A 12,626-nucleotide genomic window follows, 5' to 3' on the forward strand; every position below is an offset into this window, starting at 1 on the left:
CGTCGCACTGCTGACTGCAGAGTGATTGACATGAAGTGGGCGTTTCTGGGTGTCAACTGACCGTTTTCAGGGAGTGATCAAATAAACGCAGGCGTGCCAGGAAAAACGCAGGCGTGGCTGGGTGAACGCAGGGCGTGTTCGTGACGTCAAAACAGGAACTAAACAGAAGACAAATAATTCCAGCGCCACTCAACCACCTAACTAATACAATTTGGTCGTATGTGTTGAAAAAAGCAGCTCTCAACTGGACAGTACTGACCTGTCCACCAACAAAACAGCACAAGAATGATAATATATTATCAGAGAGTGCATATAGCTGTATATATATCCAATTTATTACATATAAAATAAACACATGCACATATAGAATAAAAAATTAAAAATCAATTAAAAATTCCCCCTGCTGCAGCGGATTGAATTTGACCGGACACTTCTACTATATCCAGATTTAAAGTTCATATATGGAAATATTCTCAATGTAAAGTCCCGAAAAATATACAGTCCTATTTATAAGAACAATTGATGATGCCTGCCGTTTTTATCCAGCTGTGAGCATTTTCACATGCTCTTAGAGATCTCCTTATGTATCTGATGGACAGCCAGCTTTCAATTCTCGTTAATTGGTGCCGCCAACGGCCAAGTGCTTTAGATGTTTAAGCCTTAATGTCCGTATTTATTGGACTTGTACGTCCACTCTCACTGTGCTAATAGGGCCACATTGCAAGATTGTCCACTTTACTCACGGCCAAGAGCGTGCCTGACCTGTCCACCAACAAAACAGCACAAGAATGATAATATATTATCAAAGAGCGCATATAGCTGTATATATATCCAATTTATTACATATAAAATAAACACATGCACATATAGAATAAAAAATTAAAAATCAATTAAAAATTCCCCCTACTGCAGCGGATTGAATTTGACCGGACACTTCTACTATATCCAGATTTAAAGTTCATATATGGAAATATTCTCAATGTAAAGTCCCGAAAAATATACAGTCCTATTTATAAGAACAATTGATGATGCCTGCCGTTTTTATCCAGCTGTGAGCATTTTCACATGCTCTTAGAGATCTCCTTATGTATCTGATGGACAGCCAGCTTTCAATTCTCGTTAATTGGTGCCGCCAATGGCCAAGTGCTTTAGATGTTTAAGCCTTAATGTCCGTATTTATTGGACTTGTACGTCCACTCTCACTGTGCTAATAGGGCCACATTGCAAGATTGTCCACTTTACTCACGGCCAGGAGCGTGCCTGTATATCATCCGTGTACGGCCCCCGTTGTCGATGTCAGCCACAGTCGAGAGATGGCACCTTTCTTTGTTGCGGGGTGCACCGAAGGATCTCTCAAGATGGTCAGCTTCCAAACGGACAGTGATTGTGAAAAATAATGGTGTACTGTATATCGCTGGCAGTATAGAGGGACGTCAATACAGAATAAGCCCCAGTCCTTACGCGTTTCTCCGCAGCTATCGGTGTGCGGTTTCATCAGAGGATAAAACGGGGCTGTCCTACATGCTATTTAAATATCAGGGGGCCAATCCCATTGTAAACTACCTGCATTGTCACACCTGAATAATCATTAATTCAATCTCACATGTGCTTGGTAAATTTAAATCACATAACGACCAATATGATAACATAACCCTGCAATATAAATACATAAGGTGGATTTATTATCTAGCAATGTAAATATAAACAATAAAATGCTTTTTAAATTTCTAATTATCGGAAAACAAAGGTGATGGCACTCACTCACTAATTACAAACAGAACCAACAAGTCTACAAAAAACCATATCCCTTACATAGCCTTGATTATTCAGGTGTGTTGGTGTAACTATATATGTGTCTGTGAAGCTCTGTAAATGTGTCTGTGTAACTATATATATCCTTTGTTTTAATTTATTTTATTTTATTTTTTATATCTATTTTTTCTTTTTGTACATTGCTATTTGTCGATAAATTAGCTTTATAGAATTTTACATTTTGGCATTTATCTTTTTGGATCACCCATTACCTCCCCCAAATTGTCCCTTCTTGGCAATTACTCTGTGTTTACATCCTCACTGCGAGCAGCATCACAAAGGTTCTTTGGCCCGTGCGCAATTCGATCGCAGCACTTCCGCAATCTAGCGATAATCGTTTAGCTGTGTGAACATTGGCATTTTATACAAATTGGAAACAGGCTATAAGCTGACAGGTTAGGGGGTAGAACACATATAACATTGCAATGGACAAAAGCTGGAGAACAGGCCGACAGGGTGTAGTTGGCATCCCAACATATGAGATCCCCGCGGTCAGAATACCAGCACCGGAATCCCAATAGCCGAAATCCCAAACATAAGCATGATGAGGAGGGTAGGGTGTGGGGGGATAGCCAGCGGTAGGGTTAGGTAACTGCAGCGCCCCTGTGATGATTTCATCCAGTCCGGATGCCAGCGTCTGGATTTTGACTGCCGGAATCCAAAATTCCAGTATCCTGTACCCAACCCAGGCTGACTGCTATTTCCTTATAAGAAGACCGTCACACTATTACATCTCCCCAGCTTATCAGTAACTGGCACTTCTTTGGAAAAGCTTTTCTGTGTATTTACTCCCAGTCTAATAGTACTGTATATTTCACGGTGAAGTACAATGTGTAACATGCAAACATCCTCTGGTTTCATCCTGCAACACCCTCTAACATCATCAGCCCTGCTGATTGGCATTGAGAATCTATTCTGACAAGGATTAACTCTGTTTGAAACTTCAGTAACGCTGTAGCATGGCCCAGACTGAGGTGCCCTCTCTCCATTGGCATACCCCCCACATGTGACATCATGATGTCACACAAGTGCCATGGAAGCAGGAATGTGGGTGCCGGACACATCCTCCCTTCTACTGTGTAGTGCAGCGCCTCCCCTGGCAGCCTGCAGACTGTACGGGTGACCCCAGGGCAGTGATACTGCCACCCTCTCAGCCTTGCACCTTTGGCTGCAGCACTTGTAATGACCCTGAACCTCAATAGTTGGACTAAGCCAGGAATGAGGAAAAACGTGAGGATTGATTTAGGGACTTAGCTCTAGGTTGGGGAGCCACACGGGCACTGGGGTCAGGGGTGTAGTGAGGGTGGCTCCGGTGGAGCGCTAGCTCCAGACATTGGAAAAGTTAGAGGGCATGTCGCCGCCTGCCCACCCCTCCACCAATGAGGAGCGGCCGTGAGGGCACCCTTCGGGAGCCATAGTTACATCCGCCTCCTATGTGCCTTCACATGACTTGATGTTACACGTGTCGGCAGAGAGGAAGCGCTGAGGCACTATGTGGTACAGCCTGATAGTGGTGGCTGCACATGATTACACCCACAGCAGCAGCCAGCGCAGTGTAAAAGGAGGAGGCTACATACAGACACATCCTTCAGTTTTTTGCTAGATGAATTCAGTGGCGCCCCTAGGCAGCCGCCTAAAGCTTCCTAATAATAGAGCCGGACCTGAGAGGGGGTCAGGGCCGGATTAAGGTCTGTGGGGGCCCCAGGGCAACAAATTTGTGGGGCCCCCACACACAGTCCTCACAACTGCAAAAAAAAACATGGGAGTAGGAGTACAGCATTTACCTGTCTCCTCTCCGTCCTCCTCGGCAGCTGAGACTTTCCTTTACTGCTGCGGCCGCCGAGGAGCTTCACTCACAGCAGTGTGAAGTCTCGCGAGATAATGTCAAATCTCGCGAGACTTCACACTGCAGTGAGTGAAGCTCCTCGGCGGCCGCAGCTGTAATGGAACGTCTCAGCTGCCGAGGAGGATGGAGAGGAGACAGGTAACTGCTGTACTCCTACTCCTATGTTTTTTTTTGCAGCTGTGAGGACAGTGTGTGGGGGCTCCGGGACGACCGCCCCTTTCTCCCCGCCGTTAATCCGTCTCTGGAGGGGCTGCATACTCGGCGCGCACTATCCCTGTTTTAAACATGTGGGGTGCTCAAAGGAAACTTTTGCCCTGAGCGCGCGCGCTTCGGGGAAAGTGGGCGTGGCCTCTTGGGAAAGTGGGTGTGGCCTCGTAACTTCATATAATTAAACTATAAATAAATATATTTTTTTCACACCCCCTCTATGCACACAATTAGCAGCCTTACGCAGAACAGCCACAGTAGTGTTCCTTACACACAATGTCTCCAGTGTAGTGCCAGCTACACATGACATGCCCCGCAGCAGTGCCAGCAACACATGACATGCCCCGCAGCAGTGCCAGCTGCACATGACATGCCCCGCAGCAGTGCCAGCTACACATGACATGCCCCGCAGCAGTGCCAGCTACACATGACATGCCCCACAACAGTGCCAGCTACACACAATAGGCCCCCCAGCAGTGCCAGCTACACATGATAGTGTTCACGTTTTAGGGCAGGGTGCTGATCACAAGGAGGGCACATTTTTAAGTAAGGAGGGCAAAATGATGTACATACTGTAATGCTTGGTGCTCCTCCACCCACATGCCGAAGCAGGGACAGTGCGCGCCGAAGGCGCGCAGCAAAAATTTAGGGGCGTTGCTTCGTGGGGAAGGTGCATGACCACAGAATAGTGGCAATTCGCATTACACCACATAGTAGTGCAGCTAATACACATTGCACCAGGTAGAACCTCCTATACACTTTGCGCCAGGCAGAGCACGAGAGACACTTTGCGCCAGGCAGAGCACATTAGACACTTTGCGCCAGGCAGCGCACATTAGACACTTTGCGCCAGGCAGCGCACGTTAGACACTTTGCACCAGGCAGAGCACGTTAGACACTTTGCGCCAGGCAGCGCACTTTAGACACTTTGCCTAACCAGACGCCTAGTAGATACACTACATGATATGCCCCCCAGCAGTGCCAGCTACACGTGACATGCCCCCCAGCAGTGCCAGCTACACGTGACATACCCCCCAGCAGTGCCAGCTACACGTGACATACCCCCCAGCAGTGCCAGCTACACGTGACATGCCCCCCAGCAGTGCCAGATACATAAATGGCCACACAGTGCAGATATGCCCCCAGTGCCAGATACATAAATGCCCCCACAATGCCAGATACATAAGTGCCCCCACAGTGCCAGATACATAAATGCCCCCAGTGCCACAAAACATAAATGCCCCCACAGTGCCAGATAAATAAATGCCCGCCGTGCCACAAAACATAAAAGCCCCCACAGTGCAGACATGCCCCTACAGTGCCAGAAACATAATGCCCCCACAGTGCAGATATGCCCCCACAGTGCCAGAAACATAATGCCCCCACAGTGCAGATATGCCCCCACAGTGCCAGAAACATAATGCCCCCACAGTGCAGATATGCCCCCACAGTGCCAGAAACATAATGCCCCCACAGTGCAGATATGCCCCCACAGTGCCAGAAACATAATGCCCCCACAGTGCAGATATGCCCCCACAGTGCCAGAAACATAATGCCCCCACAGTGCAGATATGCCCCCACAGTGCCAGAAACATAATGCCCCCACAGTGCAGATATGCCCCCCACAGTGCCAGATACATAATGCCCCCACAGTGCAGATATGCCCCCACAGTGCCAGATACATAATGCCCCCACAGTGCAGATATGCCCCCACAGTGCCAGAAACATAAACGACCCCACAGTGCAGATATGCTCCCACAGTGCCAGATACATAATGCCCCCACAGTGCAGATATGCCCCCACAGTGCCAGAAACATAATGCCCCCACAGTGCAGATATGCCCCCACAGTGCCAGATACATAATGCCCCCACAGTGCAGATATGCCCCCACAGTGCCAGATACATAATGCCCCCACAGTGCAGATTTTAACTTACATGTCACTGCGGACTGCGGTGCTAGGAGCCGGGAGGGGGGAGTACTGCTGTGGGCGCGGGCGGGTGGGCGGACGGATAAACGATTCCATCTGTGGCGCGGCGCCGGCGTCTAACGTCAGACGCCGGCGCCGCACAGCGCGCTGCACACAAGCTTCCGGGACACACACACAGATTGAAGGCTGGCTCCAGGCAGGAATATGGCGGCCGCAGCGTGCGGCGCCCTATAAAAGTGGCGCCCCGCGCGGCCGCTCTAGTCGAACATGCCTGGAGCCGGCCCTGGTCCAGCATAGTAATTGTGGGGTCTGATGAATTCTACCTTATCGTTTATCATGCTTGTGGGAGAACGTTATGCATCAAGTTTCATTCCTGTGAATTGTGTGGATACAGGGTAATAAGAAAAAGAACAAACCTAAATTGGATTACACAAGGGAATTGAGGGGGGGGGGTTTGCTTTGGGCAGGTAGGTGGCTGCTGGTTTGTGTGGGGACAAGGGGGGTCATTCAGACCTGATCGTACGCTAGGTTTTTTCACTGCGCAGGTCAGAATTGCGCATGCACCGCAATGCGCAGGCGCGTCGCACAGGTACCAAGCGGATCGTTGCTGAGCAATGGATTTTACGAAGAATCCATTCGCACAGCCGTTAGGAAGGAGACTGACAGGAAGAAAGTGTTTGTGGGTGGTAACTGACAGTTTTCTGGGAGTGTCTGGAAAAACGCAGGTGTGTTCAAGCGTTTGCAGGGCGGGTGTCTAACGTCAATTCCGAGACCGGACAGGCTGAAGTGATCGCAGTGGCTGAGTAAGTCCTGGGCAACTCAGAAACTGCACAAAACTTTTCTGTACCGCTCGGCTGCACATGCGATCGCACACTTGCAAAGCAAAATTACACTCCACTATAGGCGGCGACTATTTGATTGCAGCGCTGCAAAAATAGCTAGCGATCGATCAGGTCTGAATTAGGCCCGAGGTCTTGCTGGTGTCCGTTACACAGATGGTATCTCTCAATAACTATTCTGATACAGACCTGGATTGGAACTATCTTACACAACGGCATTTCCTGCACAGACAAAGAGTGAAAATATTTATGGTGACATTTATTTAACGTGATTACATTTTTATGGATAGAAATCTGAGGTAGTTTGACTTTGGATTAGACTAGAATTCAGTGGTTCTCAAACTCGATCCTTAGGACCCCACACGGTTCACGTTTTCCATGTCACCCGGCAGGTGCACTGTGTATCACCAACTGTCACATTTTAAAAATCTACAGGTGACCTGCAAAACATGAACCGTGTGGGGTCCTGAGGACCGAGTTTGAGAACCACTGGACTAGATCATTTAAAGCAAATTGGAGCCGCAAAACAGGTTCTATTAAAACTTTGGGGTGAGATCTGATCAATGTCAGCTATGATACTAACTTCACTCATAACATGAAGAGCCAAGCGTGTGGGCGAGTGTAAGCTCTTCATCTCCTGAACCCGCTGATGAGCCTCGTATTGGTTTTGTGAACTTCTGTGAGTTGCTTCGGTGCCCAGCGTGAACATTTTTTCCTGTGCCCCTGTTGCTGATGAATGATAACCAGTGGCGTAACTACTGCCCCCGCAGCCCTCGCGGTGGCTTGGGGGCGAGGGGCTGCGGGGGCGCCACTGATTTAACAGCAGACTGACATGCGGACGAGCGTCCGCATGTCAGTCTGCAGTCTCCTTCCCTCCGACGCTTTTTGGAGGGACAGAGGGCACAGCGCGCCTCCCTGTGTCCCTCCTGCTGCATCATCTCCGGCGGCCGCGGGTCTAATAGGGGAAAGTGCCGTCCGTGAGCTCTAATTGGCTCACGAACCGGCACTTCCCCCTATTAGACCCGCGGCCGCCGGAGATGATGCAGCAGGAGGGACACAGGAGAGGTGAGCTGTGCCCTCCGTGTCCCTCCAAAAAGCGGGGGGGGCGGGGGGATGATATCTGGCACTGGGGGGAATATCTGGCACTGGGGGCATATATGGCACTGGGGGGGGGGAATATCTGGCACTGGGGGGAATATCTGGCACTGGGGCATATATGGCACTGGGTGGAATATCTGGCACTGGGGCATATATGGCACTGGGGGGGAATATCTGGCACTGGGGGCATATATGGCACTGGGGGGGAATATCTGGCACTGGGGGCATATATGGCACTGGGGGGGGAATATCTGGCACTGGGGGGAATATCTGGCACTGGGGCATATATGGCACTGGGGGGAATATCTGGCACTGGGGCATATATGGCACTGGGGGGGAATATCTGGCACTGGGGGCATATATGGCACTGGGGGGGAATATCTGGCACTGGGGGCATATATGGCACTGGGGGGGAATATCTGGCACTGGGGGCATATATGGCACTGGGGGGGAATATCTGGCACTGGGGGCATATGTGGCACTGGGGGCATATTTGGCACTGGGGGGGAATATATGGCACTGTGGGCATATGTGGCACTGGGGGGCATATGTGGCACTGGGGGGGAATATCTGGCACTGGGGGCATATATGGCACTGGGGGGGAATATCTGGCACTGAGGGCATATATGGCACGGGGGGAATATCTGGCACTGGGGGCATATATGGCACTGGGGGCATATATGGCACTGGGGGGGAATATCTGGCACTGGGGGCATATATGGCACTGGGGGGGAATATATGGCACTGGGGGCATATCTGGCACTGGGGGGGAATATCTGGCACTGGGGGCATATGTGGCACTGGGGGGGGATATGTGTACCTGGCACATGGGGGGGGCTATATTTGGCACTGGGGCATGTGAGTACCTGGCACCGTGGGGGAATATCTGGCACTGGGGACATATGTGGCACTGGGAGCACAGCCCTAGCAACAAGGACTACCTCCTAGCAACGAGCATGACACCCAGTGCATGAAACACCTGGCAACGAGCATGACACCCAGTGCATGAAACACCTGGCAACGAGCATGACACCCAGTGCATGAAACCCCTGGCAACGAGCATGACACCCTGAGCATGAAAACCCCTGGCACCGTGCATGGAACCAAGAGCATGAAACCCCTGGCATCGAGCATGACACCCAGTGCATGAAACCCCTGACAACGAGCAGGTAATTGAAAAGTAATTAGAAGCCTTACTGTAGGACTTAATGTGTAATGGGCATTACGGTGTGTGGCATAACGTATCACGGACATTGCGGTGTGTGTCATAATGTGTCACAGGCATTACGGTGTATGGTATACTATATCGCGGGCATTGTGATATGTGGTATAATGTCTCAGGGACATTGCGGTGTGTGTCATAATGTGTCACAGACATTGTATGTGCTATAATGTATCGGGCATTGCAGTGTGTAGCATAATGTATAACGGGCATTGCGATTCCTGTCATAATGTGTCACAGGCATTACGGTGTGTGGCATAATGTGTCACAGGCATTACGGTGTGTGGCATAATGTGTCGGGGGCATTACGGTGTGTGGCATAATGTGTCGGGGGCATTACAGTGTGTGCATATTGTGTCATGTGCATTATTGTGCATGGCATAATGTCTAAGGGCCATTGCAGTATGTGGCATAATGTATACTGGGCATTACTATAAGGAGGAAAAATGACAAATAATGTAAGGAGCATGAATCAGGATTATTTTTCTTTCCTGTGGTGGCCAACGTATGGGCGTGCAGGTTGCAAAACTGGGGTATAAGGTAGTCTTTTCCTGCAATGCCATGCCCCTTTATGCGAAACCACGCCCATTCAAACGAAACCACGCCCCTTTTTTGGCGCATATTTATCCCTTTCTTGCTCCCAATTATGGGGCATGAAGGGGGGGGCGCCGAAGAATTTTTTGGCTTGGGGGAGAAAATTTTCTAGTTACGCCACTGATGATAACTGTGTACAGCACCCACTGAGATGTACATTCATCAGCAATATCACTAGTCCGAATGTCTGTCCTCCTGAATCAGACCTTCAATGCGGCACAAACTGTCACCTATGGGGGACGAGCTTGGCCGGCCAGATTGCTGCTTATTTTGAACGTCTGTCCTGCCGTTATCAAAGGCCGTGCACCAATCGCAAACCTGTAACGTGACATGAATTATCACCGTACACTGCGACAAGTTGGCGATGAGTTTCAGCTGCTGATGTGCCCTTTAGACACAGAAATCTGATGACTCTACGCAGGGCAGGTGCTAGGGTGTTCGGCGTCCTCCTGCAAACTTAAAATTTGCGCCCTCCCATACTTTACAAAGGGACAGCGCACGTACACCCGATGTAACAGTGACGCTTACAGACATAACGCCCCCTGTAGTAGGGACACTTACACACGTAATGCCCCCTGTACCAGTGACGCTTACACACGTAACACCCCCTGTACCAGTGACGCTTACATACGTAACGCCCCCCTGTACCAGTGACGCTTACACACGTAACACCCTCTGTACCAGTGACGCTTACACATGTAACGCCCCCTCTACCAGTACCGCTTACACATGTAACACCCCCTGTACCAGTGACGCTTACACACGTAATGCCCCCTGTACCAGTGACGCTTACACACGTAACGCCCCCTGTACCAGTGACGCTTACATACGTAACGCCCCCCTGTACCAGTGACGCTTACACACGTAACACCCTCTGTACCAGTGACGCTTACACATGTAACGCCCCCTCTACCAGTACCGCTTACACATGTAACACCCCCTGTACCAGAGACGCTTACACACGTAATGCCCCCTGTACCAGTGACGCTTACACACGTAACGCCCTCTGTACCAGTGACGCTTACACACGTAACGCCCCCTGTACCAGTGACGCTTACACACGTAATGCCCCCTGTACCAGTGACGCTTACACACGTAACGCCCTCTGTACTAGTGCCGCTTACACACGTAACGCCCTCTGTACTAGTGCCGCTTACACACGTAACGCCCCCTGTACCAGTGACGTTTACACACATAACGCCCCCTGTACCAGTGACGCTTACACACGTAATGCCCCCTGTACCAGTGACGCTTACACACATAACGCCCCCTGTACCAGAGACGCTTACACACGTAACGCCCTCTGTACTAGTGCCGCTTACACACGTAACGCCCCCTGTACCAGTGACGCTTACACACATAACGCCCCCTGTACCAGTGACGCTTACACACGTAACGCCCCCTGTACCAGTGATGCTTACACACGTAACGCCCCCCTGTACCAGTGACGCTTACACACGTAATGCCCCCTGTACCAGTGACGCTTACACACGTAACGCCCTCTGTACTAGTGCCGCTTACACACGTAACGCCCTCTGTACCAGTGCCGCTTACACACATAATGCCCACTGTACCAGTGACGCTTACACACATAATGCCCACTGTACCAGTGACGCTTACACACGTAACGCCCTCTGTACTAGTGCCGCTTACACACATAATGCCCACTGTACCAGTGACGCTTACACACATAATGCCCACTGTACCAGTGACGCTTACACACGTAACGCCCTCTGTACTAGTGCCACTTACACACATAATGCCCACTGTACCAGTGACGCTTACACACATAATGCCCTCTGTACCAGTGCCGCTTAGAGACGTAATGCCCCCTGTACCAGTGACGCTTATACACGTAACACCCCCTGTACCAGTGCCGCTTACAGACGTAATGTCCCCTGTACCAGTGACGCTTATACACGTAATGCCCCCTGTACCAGTGACGCTTACACACGTAACGCCCCCTGTACCAGTGACGCTTACACACATAACGCCTCCCTGTACCAGTCACGCTTACACACGTAACATCCCCTGTACCAGTGACGCTTACACACGTAACGCCTCCCTGTACCAGTGACGCTTACACACGTAACACCCCCTGTACCAGTGACGCTTACACACGTAACGCCTCGCTGTACCAGTCACGCTTACACACGTAACACCCCCTGTACCAGTGACGCTTACACACGTAACGCCTCCCTGTACCAGTCACGCTTACACACGTAACACCCCCTGTACCAGTGACGCTTACACACGTAACGCCTCCCTGTACCAGTCACGCTTACACACGTAACACCCCCTGTACCAGTGACGCTTACACACGTAACGCCTCCCTGTACCAATGACGCTTATACATGTAATGCCCCCTGTACCAGTGACGCTTACACACGTAACGCCCCCTGTACCAGTGACGCTTACACACATAACGCCTCCCTGTACCAGTCACGCTTACACACGTAACACCCCCTGTACCAGTGACGCTTACACACGTAACGCCTCCCTGTACCAGTGACGCTTACACACGTAACACCCCCCTGTACCAGTGACGCTTACACACCTAATGCCCCTGTACCAGTGACGCTTACACATGTAGCACCCCCCAGTACCAGTGACGCTTACACACGTAACGCCCCCTGTACCAGTGACGCTTACACATGTAATGCCCCCCTGTACCAGTGCCGCTTACACACTCTCATTGGCTAACGAACCGGCACCTGATTTGAGCTATACACGCTGCCGTCACTGCCGGAGATCAGACTGAGAAGCAGGGCGGCAGGCAGGAGAGGCGCGGCTTCTGGTTGCTGGGCGGCGGATCGCGATCGACTGGTCGCATGTCCGCGATCGACCAGTCGATCACGATCGACTGTTTGGCCACCCCTGTGGTAGGGGGTTGTTTATCAGGGTTTGGGCTAGGCCCCTCATCTCCAGTGAAGGACAATCTTAATGCTTCAGCATACCAAGACATTTTGGACAACGCTATGCTTCCAACTGTGTGGCAACAGTTTTTTACGGAAGGGCCTTTTTTATTTCAACATAACTGCACCCCAGTGAACAAAGCAATGACTATAAAGACACGGTTT

The sequence above is a fragment of the Pseudophryne corroboree genome, chromosome 8, assembly GCF_028390025.1.
Source record: "Pseudophryne corroboree isolate aPseCor3 chromosome 8, aPseCor3.hap2, whole genome shotgun sequence".
Classification (NCBI taxonomy): Eukaryota; Metazoa; Chordata; class Amphibia; order Anura; family Myobatrachidae; genus Pseudophryne; species Pseudophryne corroboree.